We start from the raw sequence: 25,227 nt of genomic DNA, 5'->3' as shown, positions 1-25,227 counted from the left end.
AAAAATAGGGCAGAAATAAATGCAAAAGAAACAAAAGAGACCATAGCAAAAATCAACAAAGCCAAAAGCTGGTTCTTTGAGAGGATAGATAAAATTGACAAACCATTAGCCAGACTCATCAAGAAACAAAGGGAGAAAAATCAAATCAATAAAATTAGAAATGAAAATGGAGAGATCACAACAGACAACACAGAAATACAAAGGATCATAAGAGACTACTATCAACAATTATATGCCAATAAAATGGACAACGTGGAAGAAATGGACAAATTCTTAGAAAAGTACAACTTTCCAAAACTGAACCAGGAAGAAATATAAAATCTTAACAGACCCATCACAAGCACGGAAATTGAAACTGTAATCAGAAATCTTCCAGCAAACAAAAGCCCAGGTCCAGATGGCCTCACAGCTGAATTCTACCAAAAATTTAGAGAAGAGCTAACACCTATCCTACTCAAACTCTTCCAGAAAATTGCAGAGAAGGTAAACTTCCAAACTCATTCTATGAGGCCACCATCACCCTAATACCAAAACCTGACAAAGATGCCACAAAAAAAGAAAACTACAGGCCAATATCACTGACAAACATAGATGTAAAAATCCTTAACAAAATTCTAACAAACAGAATCCAACAACACATTAAAAAGATCATACATCAAGACCAAGTGGGCTTTATCCCAGGGATGTAAGGATTCTTCAATATCCACAAATCAATCAATGTAATACACCATATTAAAAAATTGAAAAATAAAAGCCATATGATTATCTCAATAGATGCAGAGAAAGCCTTGGACAAAATTCAACATCCATTTATGATAAAAACTCCAGAAAGCAGGAATAGAAGGAACATACCTCAACATAATAAAAGCTATATATGACAAACCCACAGCAAACATTATCCTCAATGGTGAAAAATTGAAAGCATTTCCCCTAAAGTCAGGAACAAGGCAAGGGTGCCAACTCTCACCACTACTATTCAACATAGTTTTGGAAGTTTTGGCCACAGCAATCAGAGCAGAAAAAGAAATCCAAATTGGAAAAGAAGAAGTAAAACTCTCACTGTTTGCAGATGACATGATCCTCTACATAGAAAACCTTAGAGACTCCACCAGAAAATTACTAGAGCTAATCAATGAATATAGTAAAGTTGCAGGATATAAAATCAACACCCAGAAATCCCTTGCATTCCTATACACTAATAATAAGAAAATAGAAAGAGAAATTAAGGAAACAATTCAATTCACCATTGCAACGAAAAGAATAAAATACTTAGGAATACATCTACCTAAAGAAACAAAAGACCTATATATAGAAAACTATAAAACACTGGTGAAAGAAATCAAAGAGGACACTAATAGATGGAGAAATATACTATGTTCATGGATCGGAAGACTCAATATAGTGAAAACAAGTATACTACCCAATTCAATGCAATCCCTATCAAGCTACCAAATGGTATTTTTCACAGAGCTAGAACAAATAATTTCACAATTTGTATGGAAATACAAAAAACCTCGAATAGCCAAAGCAATCTTGAGAAAGCAGAATGGAACTGGAGGAATCAACCTGCCTGACTTCAGGCTCTTCTACAAAGCCACAGTCATCAAGACAGTATGGTATTGGCACAAAGACAGAAATATAGATCAATGGAACAAAATAGAAAGCCCAGAGATAAATCCACGCACCTATGGATACCTTATCTTTGACAAAGGAGGCAGGAATATACAATTGAGAAAAGACAATCTCTTTAACAAGTGGTGCTGGGAAAACCGGTCAACCATTTGTAAAATAACGAACACTTTTCTAACACCATACACAAAAATAAACCCAAAATGGATTAAAGATCTAAATGTAAGACCAGAAACTATAAAACTCCTAGAGGAGAACATAGGCAAACACTCTCCGACATACATCACAGCAGGATCCTCTATGACCCACCTTCCAGAATAGTGGAAATGAAAGCAAAAATAAACAAATGGGACCTAATTAAACTTAAAAGCTTCTGCACAACAAAGGAAATGATAAGCAAGGTGAAAAGATAGCCTTCAGAATGGGAGAAAATAATAGCAAATGAAGCAACTGACAAACAACTAATCTCAAAAATATACAAGCAACTCCTGCAGCTCAATTCCAGAAAAATAAACAACCCAATCAAAAAATGGGCCAAAGAATTAAATAGACATTTCTCCAAAGAAGACATACAGATGGCTAACAAACACATGAAAAGATGCTCAACATCACTCACTATCAGAGAAATGCAAATCAAAACCACAATGAGGTACCATTTCACGCCAGTCAGAATGGCTGCTATCTAAAAGTCTACAAACAATAAATGCTGGAAAGGGTGTGGAGAAAAGGGAACCCTCTTACACTGTTGGTGGAATGCAAACTAGTACAGCCACCATGGAGAACAGTGTGGAGATTCCTTAAAAAACTGGAAATAGAACTGCCATATGACCCAGCAAGCCAACTGCTGGGCATACACACTGAGAAAATCAGAATTGGAAGAGACATGTGTACCCCAATGTTCATCACAGCACTATTTATAATAGCCAGGACAAGGAAGCAACCTAGATATCCATCAGCAGACAAATGGATAAGAAAGTTGTGGTACATATACACAATGGAGTAGTACTCAGCCATTAAAAAGAATACATTTGAATCAGTTCTAATGAGGTAGATGAAACTGGAGCCTATTATACAGAGTGAAGTAAGCCAGAAAGAAAAACACCAATACAGTATACTAACGCATATATTGGAGAAGGCAATGGCACCCCACTCCAGTACTCTTGCCTGGAAAATCCCATGGATGGAGGAGCCTGGTAGGCTGCAGTCCATGGGGTCGCTAAGAGTCGGACACGACTGAGTGACTTCACTTTCACTTTTCACTTTCATGTGTTGGAGAAGGAAATGGCACCCCACTCCAGTGTTCTTGCCTGGAGAATCCCAGGGATGGGGGAGCCTGGTGAGATGCCGTCTATGGGGTCGTACAGAGTTGGACACGACTGAAGCAGCTTAGCAGCAGTGGCAGCAGCAGCAACGCATATATATGGAATTTAGAAAGATGGTAACAATAACGCTATATGTGAGATAGCAAAAGAGATGTATAGAACAGATGTATAGAACAGTCTTTTGGACTCTGTGGGAGAGGGCGAGGGTGGGATGATCTGGGAGAATGGCACTGAAACATGTATAATATCATAGGTGAAATGAATCGCCAGTCCAGGTTCGATGCATGATACAGGATGCTCAGGGTTGGTGCACTGGGATGACCCAGAGGGAGGGTATGGGGAAGGAGGAGGGAGGGGGGTTCAGGACGGGGAACATGTGTACACCTGTGGCGGATTCATGTTGATGTATTGGCAAAACCAATACAATATTGTAAAGTAATTAGCCTTCAATTAAAATAAATAAATTTATATTTAAAAAATAAATAAATGAAAAAAAAAAAATCTCTGAATTAGGCCTCAACTTTCTGTACATAAACATAGGCAGGACAGGGGTGAGTAGGAAGAGGAGGAACTTGGCTGTGTTGGTTCCAGCTGGACCCTTCTAATTCCATAAACTGGGCTTCTCTTCCTGGTTCCTGCCCACCTCATAGGCCCTGTTTTCATGCTCTGACGCTCTTTTGGCCAAGTTCAAGGCTGTGCAAAGGGTGGAGGCAGGGAAGGGAGAGGCACTTTCCCCAGACAGCCTGTAGGTGGCACCAGAGCAGCGCAGGAGCTGAGCATGGGTCTCCGGCCATCCTGAACACCCAGCGAGGCAGAGGTGGTGAGGACCTCTCAGCAGGGCAGGGACACGGTTGGCAGCCAGCCAGGCTGGGGTATGTGTCTGCACCATTTGAAAATGGCAGAAGAGTCCTCTGGCTAATTTCCTCTCTTTGGTAGAATGATCATGTGACTTACCATTCAAATCCAGACACTGATCTATCGCTCAAATCCAGACTCTGTGAGAGAGAAAGCATGCACTATTATTAATTGCTCCCGGGACCACAGGCTTAAACACACCTGTCCCTGGCACCTTACCATCATGTCACTTTTTCTTCATTGTTTCCATTCCTTCAATTAAAAAAAATTTTTTTAATTGGATTATTGCTTTACAACATTGTGTTGGTTTTCTGCCATACAACAATGTGAATCAGTCATAAGTATATATATGTCCCCTCCCTATTGAACCTCCCTCCCACTCCCCCAGTCCCATCCCACCCTCTTGGTTGTCAGAGAGCATGAGGTTGAATTCCCTGTGTTCTACAGCAGCTTCCCACTAGCTGTCTATTTTATACATGGCAATATATATGTTTCAATGCTACTGTCAATTCGTCCCACCCTCCTTTAATTTTTTTTTTAAATACAGTATTTTTTTCCCCAGTCACCAGTGTCTTTGAAAATGCCCTTGCGGTAAGATATTTTAGATCTTGAACATGTGCTTTAGCTTCTCAAGTCTGAACAGAGTCTCTCTGAACCCACTCCAAGGCTGATTTTAGCTTCCAGTCAGTAGATTCTGTGTCCCCTGGGATGCCAACCCCAAGGCTCAAGAGTTAAAGATGTCAGATGTGGAACAGTGACCCTCATCTCAACTGCAGTGGGTGTATCATACGGTCTTCTTTAACAAATTTATTTCTGTAATTTTGTTCTGAATGCTTAAAGCCTTTATCTCTTTGAATTTAACTATGTTGGTTTATTGAATTGCAAATAGGCAAGTCCCATTAAGCAGGATTCTTGTATTTCCAAGATTGTCCTGTTACTCCATTCAATCCCAAATTAGCATGTCATTTATCCCCTTGTTTCTGAATCCTTTTCACTTAATAGTCTCACAAACATCCATCCATTGCAAAAAGGGCTCAAACTTTTCTCACTTCTATTTTTAGTTCATTCACTGATATCCAAGTAATGGTTTTGTCAGGGGGAGTCATTAGTAGAGAACCATGCCCTTAAATGTATTTTTAGAGTTGGATTTTGCTAGTTAATAGCCTATCTCTTTGTCATTCACACTCACTACAAATGACTAAAGATTTCTGTCTTAACCTAAAATCTAAGTTAGGCATTTTGTTTTATCTGAATAGAGTAGATACTGTGAGAAATAAAAAAGTTTTTACTGAAATGTTCTCAGGTGGCTCAGGAGAGTAAAGAGTCTGCCTCTGATGCAGGAGACTTGGTTTCAATCCCAGGGTTCTGGAAGATCCCCTGGAGAAGGGAATGGCAGCCCACTCCAGTATTCTTGCCTGGAGAATTCCACGGACAGAGGAGCCTGTAGGCCTACAGTCCATGGCGTCACAAAGAGTCTGACATTTGACTGAGCGACTAACACTTTCAAGAACCACATGGTCACAAACATGCATGTAAGCAAGAGGAAAATTAGGCTCTAAATGTTACAGGAAGGGAGGGGGATCCCTTCCAGGGCCTGAGAGTGGGCTCATGCCTAACACTCAGAAATGAATTGTCTGAGGAGAAAAGTGCTAACCAAGCAAGAGACTTTATTGAGAAGGGGTGCCTGGCGGAGAGCAGTAGAGTAAGGAGGACTGCTTACTCTATGTGGCTTACTCAGAGCAGGAGGACTGCTCTGCTTTGTGGCTAGGTCTCCGGTTTTATGGTGATGGGATTAGTTTCCAGGTTGTCTCTGGCCAATCACTCTGACTCAGGCTCCTCCTTCCTAGTGGCTCAGCACCACTCAGCCAAGATGGATTCCAGCCAGAAGGATTCTGGGAGATTGGTAGGACATATGGACTGGACTCTCCTCTCTCCTTTTGACGTTTTCTGGTTTGGTGGTAGCTTGTTAGTTTCACATTCTTTGCCAGGACCTCCTGCTGCAAGATAACTCATGCAAGTAGCTAATATCTTCCCTGGCCAGGGCAGGTGGTTTCAGTCAGTGGTTCCCCTAACATAAACATATAAAATGTTAAAGTGTTATTTTTAGAGACAAGATTGTCTGTGTTTATTTATTTTTCATTAGTGAAGTACATTTTACATATGGTAAGGTACACATATCTTACGTGTATAACTTAATGACTTTTTGCATATATATACACTGGTGTAACCATGCCCGACTCAATATAAAGTTTCCATTACCCTGAAAGGTTCCCTCATGCCTGCTCCCAATCTCTATCCACCTCAGAAATAACTGTTCTGACCTCCACAATCACAAATTAGTTTTGCCTGTTCATGAACTTCATATAAATGGAATCATGCAGTATGTGCCCTTTTGTGGCTGACTTCTTGCTCTCAGCATAATGCATGTGTGATTTATCCACGTCACTGGAGTGTACTGGTAGTTACTTATGTTTCACTGTTGCAGTTTTCCATATTTTATTTATTACTCTCCTATTTATGTCTATGGGCTTCCCAGGTGGCTCAATGGTAAAGAATCTGCCTCCAATGCAGGACACAAGGGTTCCATCCCTGGGATGGGAAGATTCCCTGGAGTAGGAAATGGCAACCCACTCCAAGATTCTTGCCTGGAAAAACCCAAGGACAAAGGAGCCTGGCAGGGTACAGTCCTCGGGGTCACAAAAGAGTCAAATATGACTTTGTGACTAAAACAACAACAATTTATATCTAACTCAGTGTCTTATGGCATCTGTTGTTCCTTTTGGCTAGATGGATATTAAAAACCTTCACATCAATGGGGCTTATAAATTTTTAGAAAACAAAAGCCAAAATCATCTACTCTCTTATAGTCATTAAAAAGCCATTTATTTCAAAAACTGTTGATTTACATAATGGTTATGAAATAAATTATATGAAATTAAAGCCATTTTTAATATTGTGGCATATTAGGAATTACACATATTTGAAAGTTCTTCTCAAATGACATTGTAAACATAGCTAACTTATTGTTTTCTTCATATATTAGTAGCAATAAAGTCTGAATATTTTAAAAATTCCATTTTCTTAATAAAATTAAACATGAAAAAATCAAGTTTAATTAACTTTTTCCATATATAGGTCTCCCCAGCTTGGACCTTGCCCCAGAAAAGAGAATAAAAGCTACATGAAAACCTTAAGCATTAAGATACTTCAGAGTAAATAAGAACGAGTATAATGGAAATCAGTACTGAATATTCATTGGAAGGACTGATGTTGAAGTTGAAACTCTAATACTTTGGCCACCTGATGGGAAGAGCTGACTCATTTGAAAAGACCCTGATGCTGGGAAAGATTGAAGGTGGGAGGAAAGGGGGACAACAGAAGATGAGATGGACATCACCAACTCAATGGACATGAGTTTGAGTAAACTCCAGGAGTTGGTGATGGACAGGGAGGCCTGGCATGCTGCAGTCCATGGGGGCGCAAAGAGTCGGACATGACTGAGTGACTGAACTGAACTGAGTGGCTTTCTCTAAGAGGTAAAATTATAAATTTTTAAAATAATTTCATTTATTTTCCATACTTTCTACAGTAAGCATGTATTGCTTCTATCATGTAAATTACCCAGTTCCTAAATAGGAAAGTTTCCTTTCTGCCTTAATACAGATGCAGGTGAAGGGAACAAAAATGAAAGCTATAATAATAATTCTAACAGCAACATCACAATTTTACAATTAATTTAGTATTTAAATTTTTTCTTTTTAGTTTTTATTGGAGTTTAGTTGCTTTACATCGTGTTCATCTCTACTGTACAGCAAAGTGAATCAGCTATACAGATATATGTATCTCCTCTTTTTTGGATTTCCTTCCCATTTAGTAAAGCACTGAGTAGAGTTTTATGGGAGATAGGATCTCTTTAGTTATATATTTTATACATAATACCAATAGTGCATAATGTTAATCCTAATTTCCCTATTCACCCCATCTCTCCTTTCCCACTCAGTACTCAAACGTTTGTTTTCTATGTCTGTGTCTCTATTTCTGCTTTGGAAATAAGATCATCTATATCAATTTTCTTCAGATTTCACATGTATGCATTAATATAGATATTTGTGGGGTTTAAATTTTTTTTAATTTATTTATTTGTGATGGGTCCTTGTTGTGGCACAGGGATCTCAGTTGTATCTTTGTCTGCAGTCCATGCACAGACTCTAGCTGTGGTACATGGACTTCAGAGCACATGAGCTGAGTAGCTGTAGTGCACGGGCTTAGTTGTTCCGAGGCATGTGGGAGCCTAGTTCCACCACCAGGAATCAAATCTGCATCCCCCGCGTTGCAAGGCGTATTCTTAGCCACTGGATCACCAGGGAGTCCCTATACATGATATTTGTTTGTTTTTCTCTTTCTGACTTACTTCATTCTGTATGACTGTCTCTAGGTCTAGCCACATCTCTATAAATAACCTAATTCCATTACTTTTGGTGGCTGAGTAATATTCCATTGTATATATGTACTACATCTTCTTTATCCATTCCTCTGTTGATGGACATTTAGGTTGCTTCCATGTCCTGACTACTGTAAATATTGCTGCAATTAACTTTGGGAGACATGTGTGCTTTTGAATTATGGTTTTCTTTGGGTATATGCCTAGCAGGGGCATTGCTGGGTCACATGGTAGTTCTATTTTTAGTTATTTAAGGAACCTCCATACCGTTCTCCACAGTGTCTGTATCAATTTACATTCCCACCAACAGATCAAGAGGGTTCCCTTTTCTCCACCCCCTCTCCAGCATTTATGGTTTGCAGATTTTGTGATGATGGCCACTCTGACCCATGTGAGATGATATCTCATCATAGTTCTGATTTGCATCTAACAATTAGTGATGTTGTACATCTTTTCATGTGTTTGTTGGCTGTCTGTATGTCTTCTCTGGAGAAATGTCTATTTAGGTCTTCTGACTATTTTTTGATTGGGTTGTTTGTTTTTTTTTAAATTGACCTCCTTGAGCTGTTTTTACATTCTGGAAGTCAACCCTTTGTCAGTTGCTTTGTTTGCAAATATTTCCTCCCATTCCGAGGGTAGTCTTTTCATCTTATTTATGGTTTCCTTTTTGTGCAAAAGCTTTTAAGTTTAATTAGGTCCCATTTGTTTATTTTTGCAAAACCATCCCGTCTTAAACCAAGTTTCCTCCTCATACCTGGAGCAATCAATCTTCTTCTGATGGTACTTTTCCTCACAAAATTGGTAGAAAATCAAGGAAACTTAAAGGTTTTCATTGTGCTATCAGCTGAGGGATACTTGCTATCTGGACAACAGGACAGAATATTTACCATTTGAAATGCTGAAATAACTGTAGCAAACCCTTACATAGCATGTAATAGAATTCAAAGTACTTTACATATATCGTGCTGTGCAGTGCTTAGTGGCTCAGTCGTGTCCAACTCTTTGCAACCCCATAGACTGTAGCCCACCAGGCACCTCTGTCCATTGGGATTCTCCAGACAAGAATACTGGAGTGTGTTGCCATGCACTCCAGGGGATCTTCCCAACCCTGGAATCGAATCGGGGTCTCCTGCATTGCAGGAGGATGCTTTACCAGCTGAGCTACCAGGGAAGCCCTTTACATATATTATTTATCCTGAAAACAACTCTATGAAGCAGATACTACTATTGTCATCCTTGCTTTTCCAATGGGGAAACTGAGGCAAAGATAAGCCAAGTAACTGGCCCGAGGTTGTGCAGCCAGAATTTGAGCCTGGATGGTTCTGGTTTCAGAGCCCTCACACTTCAGTACCATCTCGTGCAGCGTGAGCCTTTCTGGAGCTGAAGTATTTTCTTCTATTGGCCTGGGAGCAGTTTCTGAATAATTCAAATCTTATAAATTTGCTTCAAAGAATACAACTAAATTGAAGTGGAAGATCTAATACAGAATGTGTGGCATTCATGAATAAATTATAAGATGCTCTGGTTTTAAATAATAATTATTTGCTTGTCTTGTGACTTCTGCCAGACGGGATGATGATGTGCCAAGCCTCATTTCCCTTCTCTTCCAGGAGAGGAGAAGGGCTCAGTGAGAGGCACGTTTTATCATAAAAATCTCATCAGCTTTATCATCTGGAAAGCTGTAGACTGGTTTGTGCAGTCTTAACTGGTTGAGACAGCTGAGTGCGGCCACTTGCAGCATCGTGAGCTTAAGAAAGCTGGTTTTGCCCTCAGTTCTGTTGCACAGGGTCATGGGAGCTTCGGCAGTTAACGTAAGCAAGCAACAGCTTTCTCAGAAATGATCAGGGTTCTAGGTGAAGTTGTCTTCAAGTTTCCTTCTGTTGCTAAAGACAGGAGGTGGGGGCAGGCTGACTCTTCCACTTCTAGAAATCTGGTTATAAGCTTGACGGGGAAACGACCATGGTAATGGGGAGAGAGTCTTTTTAAAAATCATTTATTTTTTTATTTCTGGCTGTGCTGGGTCTTCGCTGCTGTGCGAGGGCTTTCTCCAGTTGCGGCGAGCCGGGGCGTCTCTTCAGTGCGGTGCTCTGGCTTCTCATTGTGGTGGTTTCTCTCACTGCCGAGTACTGACTCTAGGGTGTGTGGGCTTCAGTAGTTGGCAGCTCTTGGGCTTAGTCTGGATCTTCCCAGACCAGGGATCAAACCCATGTCTCCTGCATTGGCAAGTGAATTTTTTACTCCTGGACCACCAGGGAAGTCCAGGGAGAGGGTGTTTTTATTCTCCAAGGCAACCTTTTCCCTTGCCATGCTCCACTCTGGAACTCAGCCCCTTTGAACAGCCTGAAGCCTGCACTCGGGGCCATACACCCAGTTTCCTGGCTTGTTTCTCAGCTTCCGGCTGTTGCTTGCTTGTTAACCTCTCCCACCACTGGTACAAGATCCATCCCTGGAATACCCCTTCCAGCATGTAACCTTACCTCCCACCCAAGGCACCTTGCACCCTACAAGAGATTTCTCCAACCTCAGCCTGGCATTCAAGGCTCTTCCTGATGTGGCCTTACCTCTTTCTACTCCACTGGGTTCCCCTCAGCCCCTGCTAAATTGGGCCAATTTCCCCCATACACAGACTGGGCTTTCCCACCTCCAGGCCTTTGCTTTCACTACAGCTTTCCCCTGAACGCCTTCTTCTTCCTTCTCTCCAAGTCCAAATTATATCCTTCCTCCAAGGGCCTGACTTAGCTGCTGCTGCTACTGCTGCTAAGTCGCTTCAGTCGTGTCCGACTCTGTGCGACCCCATAGATGGCAGCCCACCAGGCTCTGCCGTCCCTGGGATTCTCCAGGCAAGAACACTGGAGTGTGTTGCCATTTCCTTCTCCAATGCAGGAAAGTGAAAAGTGAAAGTGAAGTTGCTCAGTCGTGTCCGATTCAGTGACCCCATGGACTGCAGCCCACCAGGCTCCTCCGTCCATGGATTTTCCAGGCAAGAGTACTGGAGTGGGGTGCCATTGCCTTCTCCGACTTAACTACTAGGTCTCCAGAAAGAATACCCTCTCTCTCCCTGCTCTCTCTCTCTCAATAGTGGCCCTGTATATGTACTTTTCTTGGACATTTTTTGCAGTCAGCTTTGGGTTGGAGTCGTGTCCATGCTGCATTAATCCAATTAGGCTGGAAAGCTCCATCAGGACAATGACCTTGTCTTTGCAGCTTTGAGTACCCTACCATCCCCAGCACACTGTAGGCATTCAAAAACTTGAATGCATGCATGAATGAACAAATGAGTGGGTGACATGAAACAGAAATAAACACTATGTGAGATGAGAGGAGACAACCCACTCCTGTAGGTCATGGTCAGAAAAGGTTTTGAAGGACAGTGAGGATCTGGACAGGCAGGGGAGGGAATTAGAAAGATCCCAGAGATGAGATCATACAGGCGTGCTGGGGACAATGAAAATGCATCTGGCCAGAGCAGAGGTTCCCACAGAGAGGCAGGAAATGGCCATGTTTGCAAACTGGAGAGAAAGGTTTGCTATTGTCAGTCCAAAAGGCAAGACAAAAGACTTGATGACCTGTGGACATAGCGATTCAAAATTCATGGTCAATGCCAAGTTTTTACAGTGAAACCTCTGGGGATGGCTCCTTAAAGATGACACCTTAGCTATACGGGAAAAGAAACTGAAAAAGAGCGGATATGTGATATGTATAACTGATTCACTTTGCTGTACACCTGAAACTAACACAATGTGGTAAATTAACTATATTCTAATAAAAAAGTTTTTTTTAAAGGTGAAGCCTTACATTGGAAAGGAATGATTCCAATCCACCCAAAGAAGGATGTGTACTCACTTGTACATTTTGGAGGAGAAAGGGCTCTTAGAAATGATTTGGTCAAACTCTCTTATTTGGCAGGATAAACTGAGGCCAAAGAAGGGAAGAAAGCCAGACAGTGATACAGACAGGACGAGACAGAGACAAGTGCCATCCAGGCTTCCTTTCTGAGTCTTTCTCCCTGGGGCAGCCTAGGCAAAGGAAGCAGGGTGGGGAGATAGCCTCAATTTGTGCTTTTTTTTTGGTTCAGCTATTCCCAGGGAGATGAGACAAGTTAGGACAAGCAAATCCCACAGTCCTTCTGGCAGGCGCTTGAGGTGTTATGTGGGTTTCAGCCCCAAAGGCCACTGCTATAGGTCTAGAATGTATCTCACCCATAGTCACGGTGGGATCAGAGAAGGCCTTGAATGCCTCTGAGAGCTGGACCTTTATCAGGCAGATGAAGGCCTCTGGGGAGAAGGGGAAGGGCAGGGACTGGAGAGGCTCTAGCAGCTGGTGAGGAAGCACATGTGGCAGTTTGGGGAGGGGGGCTCCCTCCTTGTACTTCCAGGTGGGTCAGAGGGAGCCACCTCCCATCTGGCCTTCTCTAAGAAGAATTTTATTTCCTTTCCCAGTTCTGAGCTTGTCTCTCTCCTCACTCAGTGATAACATTGTGTTCCTTTCCCAGTGATCAGCAGCCCTGGGAAGCAGCAGTTTTGGAAGAACAAGCTGGCAAAGTGAATGCAGCATGAACCTACCCAAAGACCAAGATCTATTTTGCAGTCTCTGAGCACCCCGGACCCCACCACCCCTGACCCCCTGTCTGGCTAAAAGACAGTGCAAAGATTTGTCATTAGAGACTTTTTTTTCCTGTGGTGGCTCTAACAAGTTGCTGTATGACTATGGGCAAACCACCCAACCTCGCTGAACCCAAGTCTTCTCCTCTGTAAAGTGACATTCTCCTCTCTAGGTTTGGTGGAATATCAAATGAAAGTTCAACTCTACATCCCTTGCCACTGTTCCGTTTATGATCTCGTTCAACCACCACCTGCAAGCGATCGGTTTCTGCTCTGCTGGGCTGGAGATGAGAGGACCAACCAGGAAGCAGCTGAAACGTTGGCAGAAGTGCCCCTGGGGAGCAGATCATAGGGTGTGACCCATGACTAGGATTCTCAGTGATGAAGGAGAATGACAGGAAGGAGAGTGGGGAGAAAGAAAGGAAGAGGACAGGGTCCATTCACTCGGCTCTTGCTTATTTGAGCCTACTGTGAGCTGGGCCTCGGCAATAAAGGGGCCAAGTCCTAGTCCACTGGACTGCTGGGGAATTCTCTTTCCTTCACTCTTTGAACAAACTGTTGTTGAAGGACTTCATGAATATGTCAGGCCCTGGGATACCCCGGGATGGAGAGAGAGGTGGGCAGGCAAATGAGCCACTGGAGAGAGGCCTCCTGTTCCGTTTCTGGAGGGGAGGGGAGCAGGGAGGCTGGGAAGGCCAAGGAAGACCCTGAGTGCCCTGACAGGTTTGGGCTATGTGGTCACAGGGAGCTGCTGAACCCCTTCTGGGAAGGGAAAGGCCAGCCTCAGGTTCTAATTGGCTGCTGTGGCCAGTGAAATGGAACTGGGGGATGAAGCAAAGATGATGGGAGGAGGGAGGGGTGAGAGTCTGGAGATGGTGGGAGGATCCAGTGATTGCTTGGCTCTTGGGGGTAAGGAAGGGGAGTGGGCACTGTGACAGCATGTGTTCACTGCAGCCGAAGATAAATCGGGGGCTAGGAGAGCAGAGCCTCCACTAGCTCAGGCTCCCCATTCCCACGCCAAGACTTGTCTCATGGAATCGGAAGGGAGTGTCTAAATGGGCCTGGATGGCCCAGGCTGTTCTGTTCCAGGGTGGGAGTGGGGTAGGGTGGACGGATCACTTCCACAGGCCCTCCCAGCTCTGCCCTTCTGTGCTCCTGTGGTTGTGACTGGATCTCCAGGCTGGAGCTTGACTTTTATTAGTCTAAGCACTGAAGATATTATAGTGGTCTTCCCTGGGAGTTGGAAAGGAGATTCACAATAAAAACAAAACTAGAAACGTGAGAACACACAACATTTGTATGGTTGCTGAAAATAAAATGGCTTCTAAGTTTTCCAGTTGCAACAGACAGAATAAATAGTTATTCCAAATAAATATTCGGAAGCCAAACTTCTTTTGTTCTTTTTTGGAGGGTGTATGGGCTTTGGAGTTACATTAAGCCTGCCTCAGTTTACCCATTTATTGGGTCACTCACTCTGAGGACCTTTTGGTTCCAAGCCCTTGGGGACCCCGTGCACATCAGGGGGTGGGAAAGGCTGTAGGAGCTACACTGTTCTCCCTGGGGCAGGGGACCTGCTGATCCCTCTGTGATATCTGGCACCACCCTGCCTGTACCCTGAGGGCTCAGCAGGTTCATCCAGGGGAGAAAGGCTTTGATGCATTATTATGGGCTCGGCCTGACCGACCAGCCTTCAGCTGATTCCCAACCTGTGACTCACATGGGCTGGAGCTCAGCTGAGTTCAGGGGAAACCCTGGTGAACAGAAACTGTCCAGGCCAGGACTGGGAACAAGGGGAAGGGGAGACCCTGACTAGAGTGAGCTCTGCTATACGGACTGCAGGGAACCAGAAGCTTGGGGATTTTTGGTCGGCATGTCCTGGAGCCTCTAGCACAAAGATGGGCATCTAGGGAGAGAGGGATGTAAGCTATGAAAGAAAACTAAAGCAGAGCCAAGAGACCCAGGCCAGAGCAGAGCACACAGAGGCAGCTGGTGTGATGTGGTATGCCTGGGGCAAGGCTTGTGCCTGGCACATGATAAGAGCTCAAAAAGTAATGATGAACCAAATTCCCACCAGCAGACCTCATGCAGGGTCACTAACAACTCTCCTACCACTCTGGCGCCCCACAATGGAGTTTTGCCTTGTGATGCTAAAGATCTAATGCCATTACACAGTCAAGCAGCCAGTGGCCCTCTCCCCACCTGGTCCTTCCTGGCCTTCGGCCACACACCACCTCCAGGAAGCCCTTTGTGTTCACTGTAATCTGGTTTCTTCTGCTCTGTGTGCGGTCTAGGGGAGCCGCACTGGGCAGACCCCGACCAGCCCCATGGTGTAAGCTTGACATGGAAGTCGCTTGCCTGGATTCTGACTCTAGGTCCCAGTATGGCAATGCTGTCCACTAACCATATGCTCTCAGGCAAGCTACTTAACCCTTCCAAGGTTCTGTCTCCTCATCCATAAACGAGAACTAACAATAGTAACTATTGTTATTGCTCCTGAGCTGTGTAAAGTTTCCGTGAGAAGAGAAGGGCCTGGCATATGAGAAGCACTAAATATACATTAACTGGATGAATGAACGAGTGAATGAATGAAGTGAGACCTTCCCACGGCATGGCCTAGAGAAACATCTCCTGTCTGGTGAGGACCAGAAAGATCGGGGCTAAACCCTCCCTGTCACTCAGAAAGCAACAAGGGCCAGCAGGCAAGGGCACAGGAAAGAGTGACAGTGAGGAGGATACCTTCAAGCCCTGAGGGAGGTCTGCGGAGGTCCTTCCTGACGCCAGCACTGAGGGAGAAGAGGGTTAAAGGCTGGAGCCATCCCAGGCCTACATGAGTCATCACAAGATTGAACTGTAGGTACCCAATTTACATGACAGAGAAGGCGATGGCACCCCACTCCAGTACTCTTGCCTGGAAAATCCTATGGACGGAGGAGCCTGGTAGGCTGCAGTCCATGGAGTCGCTAAGAGTCGGAAATGACTGAGCGACTTCACTTTCACTTTTCACTTTCCTGCACTGGAGAAGGAAATGGCAACCCACTCCAGTGTTCTTGCCTGGAGAATCCCAGGGACGGGGGAGCCTGGTGGGCTGCCATCTATGGGGTCGCACAGAGTCGGACACGACTGAAGCAACTTAGCAGCAGTAGCAGCAGAATTTACATGACAAAGCTCCTTTTGGCTGGAGTGGAAATAACTATGGTTCTAAGAAATAATTTAGCCACGAAGAAAAACATTAAGAGACAGAAATAAATGTGAATGCCCAGTTCAAATTCTCTTGCCTCCAAAAATGGTCCAACTTCCTGGAAGCTGGTGCTTGTAAGAGGCATCTCCATCACTCCCACCCAGACCCTGCCTCAGAGGACCCCACTCAGAGGTAACGTGCCTAGTCCTCTAGCAGGGGAAACAGTTCCATTTGCTGCCAGACCTTACATGCCATTTCTTTCACTTAATTCTTTTTCCTATGATCTTTGTCATGCCACCTCTTTCAAAAGCTGTGGTCTGTGCAGGTCATGGGGTAGCATCAAGGAGGCAGAAGCTAGCACATCTCATGAGACCTTAGGAGATTTTATTGCCATCTCCTATTGCTATTGGTGAACCTGTGGGGTCCTATGACATTCGCTTTAATGTCTGAGTGCCAGTTCCTCCAGCATGATGTCCAGTATCAACAGGTCAGTTGAATACCAAAATACTATATAAATCCACAAGTCAACCGGGAAAAACTAAAGGCCAACCATCCAAGGCAAAATGAGTAAGTGATGTATTACCTGTTGATTCAGGTTAATCAAGGGAATACAAGCTGACAAAGGACTCAGATATGGCCTGATCCAGAAGAAGTGTGGGAAGGAAATGCCATCTCCAGCAGCTTTGTCTTTGACAAAGAAGAGTCGGCATTTGCTGTTGCAATTCTAATAGAAGCCACCTATGGTAAATCTATTGGTGACCCCTTAGAAAACACTGTTCCCAGGGTTCTAGGCTTTGTGTGCCCCCTCCCACTCTGGGCGTGGCCATGTGACTTCCTTTGGCCAATGGAACATTAGCAAGTGTGATACAAGCAGAGGTCACAAGTTCCTCTTGGAACCCAGCTGCCGTGCTGTGAGGAAGTCCAAGCCATGCTGTGAGGCAGAGAAAGAGAATCACATACAGAGGCCCTGGAAGGTGAGACACTTCGTGAGGAAGAGTTAACATGATGATAGAGAACCAAGACACTCCAGCTGAGTTCCCAGGTAAATTCAGTCACGTGAGTGACCCCAGCCAACTGCATCTACATGAAGAAGAACCAGTCAACCTATAGAATAGCATGAAAGAATAAGTCCTTTTAGCCACAAAGTTTGGGGGTGGCTTATTATGCAGCAATAAATAACCTTAGAGTTTTATGAAATTGAGGTGGCGAGTTCTCCATTCTTAAGGCTCTTCAGCTAAAGATCTGCTGCTGCTGCTGCTGCTGCTAAGTCACTTCAGTCGTGTCCGACTCTGTGCGACCCCATAGTCGGCAGCCCACCAGGCTCCCCCGTCCCTGGGATTCTCTAGGCAAGAACACTGGAGTGGGTTTCCATTTCCTTCTCCAATGCATGAAAGTGAAAAAATAAAGTGAAGTTGCTCAGTCGTGTCCAACTCCTAGAGACCTCGTGGACTGCAGCCCACCAGGCGCCCCCATCCACGGGACTCTGCAGGCAAGAGTACTGGAGTGGGTTGCCATTGCCTTCTCCAGCTAAAGACCTAGTGGTGCCAAATGTGGAGACAATGTTTGCATTGAGTAGGAGGTTGGACCAAGATTACAGAAACCATTCATCAAAGCTTATCTAAATCATACCAAATTCCACCCTGTTGTCTCCATCAACTAGGAAAGTAGTCATATATGTTAGCTAGGCAGTGAGTATGGTGGTCAATGCCCTAGACTCAAACTTTCAGGGTTCAAATACTTACTCTGCAATTTACTAGCTGTGTGACCTCAGGCAAGTTACTTAACCACTCTAAGCCTTGATTTCTCCAACTGTAAAATGAGAGAGCAATAGTGTCTAGTTTTCACAAGAGGATTATAAAGACTGGATGAAGTTAAGTATATAAAGATCTTGCAACAGTGGCTATGACATAGAAGTTAGCTAATATTACCCATAATGTTAACACTTATTACCTCTCAGATGGTCTCTCATACAGCAGCTGTTCCAAAACCTCTAGCGATGCCGCAAGTCCAGATTTCTGGCTCATATAATATGGTCCCAGGAAATAAGATGGTCCCCAGGCTCTGTTAGTGCTAGAACTCTCTGGCTCCTTCTTTCCCTTTCTCTTCCTTCCTATCACACCACCATGCTGCTCCACTTTGCAGTCTTTGTGACTTATTAACTTTCATATTCCCTCTTCTCAAGGATGAGTCCAAGGATGCTGAGGGGATGATGATGAGGCAAATAGCAGGGCATATATGATTAGGCCAGGGACACGTCCCACTGCATCTCAGTAAGAGTGATCCTAGAAGAAGAAATTAAGAAAACAATCCCACTTATAATTGCATCAAAAAGAAAAAAATAAGAATAAATCTAACCAAGGAGGTGGAAGACCTGTACACTGACAACTAAAATATGTTAATAAAAGAAACCGAAGAATATACAAATAATGGTTTCCTCTGCTGTCCAAAAGTAGAGTATTCTTATGAAACCTTTTGTAAGCTGAAATAGTGTAAAGAGAAGATGCAGTTACCTTGGGACACATCTTACTTGGGTGTGAAAAATAGATTTAGATAAGCTACAGATGCTCACAGACACAGTTCAAAGCTATGATAGCTTGATGATGAGATGCTGAGTGCAGTTCCTGGGGCAGGAAATTGGTGGTGCCACTCTCACTGCCTCGATAAGGGCTTTCTACACAACAAACACTGAACACTATTTCCACTTTCACCTTTTAATAAAAGCAAAGATCCTCTTCAGGTTTCTTTCAGTTAGTGAGAACACATACTAACGTAGTAGGTCTTTGGTAAAAGCAAAGTAGCACAAAGCACACTTTCAAAGAGAGGGGATACCTGTAAATGGAAAGATACTTAATGTTTATAGATTGGAAGAATTAACATTGTTAAAATATCCATACTACCCAAACCAATGAACAGATTTAATGCAATCCCTATCAAAATTCCAATGGCATTTCCCACAGAAACAGAACACACAACCCTAAAATTTGCATGAAAACACAAAATACCTTGACGAACCAATCTTGGGAAAGAACAACACTGGGGCATCATGCTCCCTGATTTCAAACTATATTAAAAAGCTATAGGAATCAAAACAGTATGTTATTGGCATAAAAATAGACATATGAATAATGGAACAGAATAGAGAGCTCAGAAATAAACCCAATAGGTGGCCAACCAATATATGACAAGGGGGTAAGACTATACAATGGGAAAAGGACAGCCTCTTCAATAAATGGTCCTGGGAAAACTGGATAGCTTCATGCAAAAGAATGAAACTGGACCATTCCCTTACACTGTAAGTGAAACTTAACTCAAAGCTGGTTAAAGCCTTGAATATAAGGCCTGAATTCATACAACTGTTAGAAGAAAACACAGGTGATAAGTTCCTTGATATTAGTCTTGGTGATGATTTTTTTTTTTACAACAAAAACAAAACTAAACAAGTGGGACTACTACATTAAACTAAAATGTTTCTGCACAGAAAAGGAAGCCAAAATGGAATCAACAAAATGAAAAGGCAACCTACTGACTGGAAGAAAATAATTATATATCTGAGAAGGGTTAATATCCAAAATATATAACGAACTGCTACAACTCAATAACCAAAAAAATCAAACAACTCAATTAAAAAAAATGGGTGGAGGATCTCAGTAGATATTTTTCCAAAGAATACAGATGGCCAATAAGGACATAAAAAAGGGGTTCAAGTTAACTAATAAGATATCAAGAAGAGGTGGCAAGAATACACAGAAGAATGTACAAAAAAGATCTTCACAGCCCAGATAATCACAATGGTGTGATCACTGACCTAGAGCCAGACATCCTGGAATGTGAAGTCAAGTGGGCCTTAGAAAGCATCACTACGAACAAAGTTAGTGGAGGTGATGGAATTCCAGTTGAGCTATTTCAAATCCTGAAAGATGATGCTGTGAAAGTACTGCACTCAATATGCCAGCAAATTTGGAAAACTCAGCAGTGGCCACAGGACTGGAAAAGGTCAGTTTTCATTCCGATCCCAAAGAAAGGCAATGCCAAAGAATGCTCAAACTACCACACAATTGCACTCATCTCACACGCTAGTAAAGTAATGCTCAAAATTCTCCAAGCCAGGCTTCAGCAATATGTGAACCGTGAACTTCCTGATGTTCAAGCTGGTTTTAGAAAAGGCAGAGGAACCAGAGATCAAATTGCCAACATCTGCTGGATCGTGGAAAAAGCAAGAGAGTTCCAGAAAAACATCTCTTTCTGCTTTATTGACTATGCCAAAGCCTTTGACTGTGTGGATCACAATAAACTGTGGGAAATTCTGAAAGAGATGGGCATACCAGACCACCTGACCTGCCTCTTGAGAAATCTGTATGCAGGTCAGGAAGCAACAGTTAGAACTGGACATGGAACAACAGACTGGTTCCAAATAGGAAAAGGAGTATGTCAAGGCTGTATATTGTCACCCTGCTTATTTAACTTATATGCAGAGTACATCATGAGAAACGCTGGACTGGAAGAAACACAAGCTGGAATCAAGATTGCCGGGAGAAATATCAATAACCTCAGATATGCAGATGACACCTCCCTTATGGCAGAAAGTGAAGAGGAACTCAAAAGCCTCTTGATGAAAGTGAAAGTGGAGAGTGAAAAAGTTGGCTTAAAGCTCAACATTCAGAAAACGAAGATCATGGCATCCAGTCCCATCACTTCATGGGAAATAGATGGGGAAACAGTGGAAACGGTGTCAGACTTTGTTTTTTGGGGCTCCAAAATCACTGCAGATGGTGATTGCAGCCATGAAATTAAAAGACGCTTACTCCTTGGAAGGAAAGTTATGACCAACCTAGATAGCATATTCAAAAGCAGAGACATTACTTTGCCAACAAAGGTTCGTCTAGTCAAGGCTATGGTTTTTCCTGTGGTCATGTATGGATGTGAGAGTTGGACTATAAAGAAAGCTGAGCACCGAAGAATTGATGCTTTTGAACTGTGGTGTTGGAGAAGACTCTTGAGAGTCCCTTGGATTGCAAGGAGATCCAACCAGTCCATTCTAAAGGAGATCAGCCCTGGGAGTTCTTTGGAAGGAATGATGCGAAAGCTGAAACTCCAGTACTTTGGCCACCTCATGCAAAGAGTTGACTCATTGGAAAAGACTCTGATGCTGGGAGGGATTGGGGGCAGGAGGAGAAGGGGACGCCAGAGGATGAGATGGCTGGATGGCATCACTGACTCGATGGACGTGAGTCTCAGTGAACTCCGGGAGTTGGTGATGGACAGGGAGGCCTGGCGTGCTGCGATTCATAGGGTCACAAAGAGTTGGACACGACTGAGCGACTGAACTGAATCATCAGGAAAATGCAAATCAGAACCACAGTGAAGTATCACCTTACACCTGTTATAGAGGCTAGTATTGAAAGGAGAAGAAACAACTGTTGGTAAGGATGTGGAGAAAAGGGTATCCTTGTGCACTGCTGGTAGGAATGTAAATTGGTGCAGCTACCATGAAAAACAGTATGGGGTTTCCTCAAAAAATTAAAAATAGAACTACCATATGATCCAGCAATCTCACTTCTGGGTACTTATCTGAAGAAAATAAAAACACTAAATCAAGAAGGTATGTGCACCTCCATGTTCATTGCAGCGCTATTTACATTAGCCACGATATGGAACCAACCAAGTGTCCACTGCTGGGTGAATGAATAAAAAATATGACACACAGAATAGAAATAGATATTCCATTATACACACACAAATATGGAGTCTTGTCCTTTGTAACGACTTTGAGGTCATTATGTTAAGTGAAATAAGACAGAGAAAGACAAATACCATATAATCTCACTTATATGTGGAATCTATTTTAAAAAACAAAATAAAAACAATACCAAACTCATAGATACAAAGAACAGATTGATGGTTACCAGAGGTGGAGGGTGGGGAGAGGATGAAATGGTGAAAGTGGTCTAAAGGTACAAACTTTTAGTTATAAAATAAATAATTCCTGTGTATATAATGTATAGTATTGTGACTATAGTTAATAATATTGTATTGAATATTTGAAATTCACCGAGAGTAGATCTTAAAAGTTCTCATCATAAGAAAACAGTTGTAACTGTATAAGGTGATAGATGTTAATTAGACTTACTGTGATCATTTTGCAATATATACAAATATTGAATCATTATATTATACGCCAGAAATTAATATAATGTTGCATGTCCATTATATCTGAAAAAAAAATGACTCTGAGCAACACCGCCGGGACTCCAGGAAAAAGATCTATAGACCCTGAAGGGCAAACTAGGTCAGGAGGAAGAGGACAGGTGTGTTGGGGAGAGGAGTATTTGCTGCCTTTTAACTTCCTCCATTCCAGCAATGGCACCCCACTCCAGTACTCTTGTCTGGAAAATCCAGTGGACAGACGAGCCTGGTAGACTGAAGTTCATGGGGTTGCGAAGAGTTGGACACAACTGAGCGACTTCACTTTCACTTTTCACTTTCATGCATTGGAGAAGGAAATGGCAACCCACTCCAGTGTGCTTGCCTGGAGAATCCCAGGGATGGCGGAGCCTGGTGGGCTGCTGTCTATGGGGTCGCACAGAGTCGGACACAACTGAAGTGACTTAGCAGCAGCAGCAGCAGCAACTTCCTTCATTCAGTCCACAAGTGGACAGTGGCCTGATGGTGACCACTCATAAGTAAGACACAATCTCCAAGTAACTCACAGACTTGGGAGGATAGAAATATCACCCAGATAAACTCAGAGATTCCTTCTGAGTTTTGGGGTCCTGTGTTCAAAACCTTGAAAATCTGGTTTTCAAATTCACTAACTCTCATAGAGCCAGGATACTGGACAAACTAAGCAAAGCTTGCTCCATGCATATGTAAAATAATAGCCTCAAGGTCCCAGCTTCTCAACCCACTCTTTCTGCAAGAAGTCACTAATATGGTTGATCGGATTCCAAGGTGCCATGAGGTCATGTTTACCAGTGGGCAGGGTCATTACCATGAAAAGATTCTGCACTTGGACATGGCACATGAGGGTTCCTCTGCCTCTATGTGTCTCCCTTCCCAGGATAGGCTGACCCTGGTTGGCCTGGTCATCTCACCTCCATTCCTATTCTAGGCCAGATCTATCCTGTTGCCTTGATCTCCTGCCCCACATGCCTGTTGAGGGCAGTGCAATTTTCAGGTGCCTCGGGTTAGAGCAGTGGGTTTCAGCCAGGGGACATGTGGCCATGTCTGGATATTTTGAATTGTCGTAACTCCGGGGAGGGTGCTGTTGGCATTTAGTGCGTAGGAGCCAGGGATGCTGCTACACTGCATTCTGCAATGCACGAGACAGTCTCACAACAAAGGACCACCCAGTCTGGGATGTCATAGCTGAGGTGGAGAAACCCTGGGAGACTGGAAGCAAAAGCCCTCTTAGGCATTCTCCTGAGAGCATGGCCTTGGCTTTCAACCCCTCAAGAAAGAAATGATGCTCATCTTTTTTCTACATCTCCTGTGGGGCCATAAGAAAGGGAGAGAGCAGTTAGAACACAATAGGATTCAAGCACTCCTGTATCCTCTAGCCAAATATAGTTCTCCAGGTAGCATAATTTACCCCAACACAGCTAGAATCAGGTAGATAGGAAAAATACCTCTTTCCATCTTCTAGTATATTAGATTTGAAAGCCCACTTTAAAAATATTACAAAGATATTCACTGTAGCACCACTGATACTGAAAAAGATTTTTAAAAAACCCTAAATGTCCACTAATAGGGACCAGATAAGTAATACATTCAATAGTGAAAGATATATTTACAGAGTAAAATTCTATGCAGTGGTTGAAAAGGAGGAGGCAGCCGTAATAATATGAGACAACCTCCAAGACCTATTGTTAAGAATGCCAGTGAGATGCAGGAACGATGTGCTTGGTTTCCTAATATTTGTGTGAAAATATATTTGCTAATGTTATTTAAATGTATTGCTGGATATGCATTGACTCTCAGAAGAGATGCATAAGAATTCAGTTACAGCACTTGTCTGACTGTCTCCTGGGAGGGGATCCGAGGCCTGGAAGGGACAGGAATAGAAGACGTTTTTCTTCACTCTACGTCCTTTTGAATTTTATGTTCTCTTCGTATGTTATCTTGTCAAAAACAAATACATGCTATAAGTTGGGTGAGGCCTGAAAGCATTCAGCTAAGTAAAAGAAGCCAGACATAAAAGGAGAAATGCTATGTTCCACTTATGTGAAGTATCTAGAATAGGTAAAGTCATAGAGATGGAAAGTGGCGGTTTCCAGGGGCTGAGGGGAGTAGGGATGGAGAGTCATTTTTTAATGGGTGCAGAGTCTTACTTTCAGAAGATAAGAAAGTTCTGGAGATGGATGGTAGTGAATATACAACATCGTGAATGTACTTAATGCCACAGAACAGTACACTTAAAAATAATTAAGATGGTAAATTTCAGGTTGTGTACACTTTACCAACCATGAACATACATGGCATAATCCATTTAAAATACATTTTACATATTTATCGTCTAATGATTATAAATATTTTAGGCTTTGCAGGTCATACACAGTTTCTGTTGTAAGCAATTAATAAAGCAGCAACTGTTGACAATATATAAATGAATGAACGTGCCTGTGTTACAGAAAAACAGGCCAGCTGATCAGATTCGGTGCGCTGACGGTAGTTTGCTAACCTCTGCTCCACGCTCTCAGCCCCTCATTTGTAAGAAAGGGACAATAATGTACTTACCAGAAGTTTGTTGTGGAAATTAAAAGGAGTAATGTGTCAAGTACTTTGTTCACTGCCTTACACACAAAGAGCAGCCAACAAATGTTAGTCGCTATTATTGATGTGGTTACTGAGGTAGGTGCTGAGCATGCAGAAGGAGGTCACATTAGCTTAGCACCTACTGTATACATAGCAGGCCTGAGTCTTAAAGGGACAGGACTTCACTGTTATTTTATGTTCCTTAATAAAAACATCTCATGTTGGCAGAGAGCTTTGTGCATTTGGTCCATTATCTCATTTCATCTTCATGATTACTCTCTGGGGTAAATTTCCAGATCAGGAAGCCAGGCCTCCAAATTCACTCTGCTAAGAAGAGCAGAGGGAAGGTTTGAATCCTCAGCTATTAATATTCCAAAATCCATGTTTTCAACCAGGGGTGTACTGCCCCCCCCACCACCACTCCACCCAGTCCCTACTCACCCCAGGAAA

General features: G+C 43.0%; 1 long non-coding RNA gene across 4 annotated transcripts in view; it reads right to left on the bottom strand.

The window, feature by feature from the left end:
• LOC129634088 (uncharacterized) overlaps window positions 1-25,227 on the bottom strand; it is a 57,024-nt gene that overhangs the window by 11,352 nt on the left and 20,445 nt on the right. For 2 of the 4 annotated variants that reach the window (XR_008705407.1, XR_008705408.1), the window contains 3 exons: window positions 18,735-18,855; window positions 17,977-18,308; window positions 3,906-3,946 (listed from right to left, as the gene is read on the bottom strand). This is a non-coding gene — a long non-coding RNA (uncharacterized LOC129634088). The remainder of the gene's footprint in view (window positions 1-3,905; window positions 3,947-17,976; window positions 18,309-18,734; window positions 18,856-25,227) is intronic. The other 2 variants (XR_008705409.1, XR_008705406.1) reach the window with 2 other exon arrangements.

Source organism: Bubalus kerabau, chromosome 19 (genome assembly GCF_029407905.1).
Source record: "Bubalus kerabau isolate K-KA32 ecotype Philippines breed swamp buffalo chromosome 19, PCC_UOA_SB_1v2, whole genome shotgun sequence".
NCBI classification, from domain to species: Eukaryota; Metazoa; Chordata; class Mammalia; order Artiodactyla; family Bovidae; genus Bubalus; species Bubalus kerabau.
This window is presented reverse-complemented; position numbering and strand designations above follow the sequence as displayed.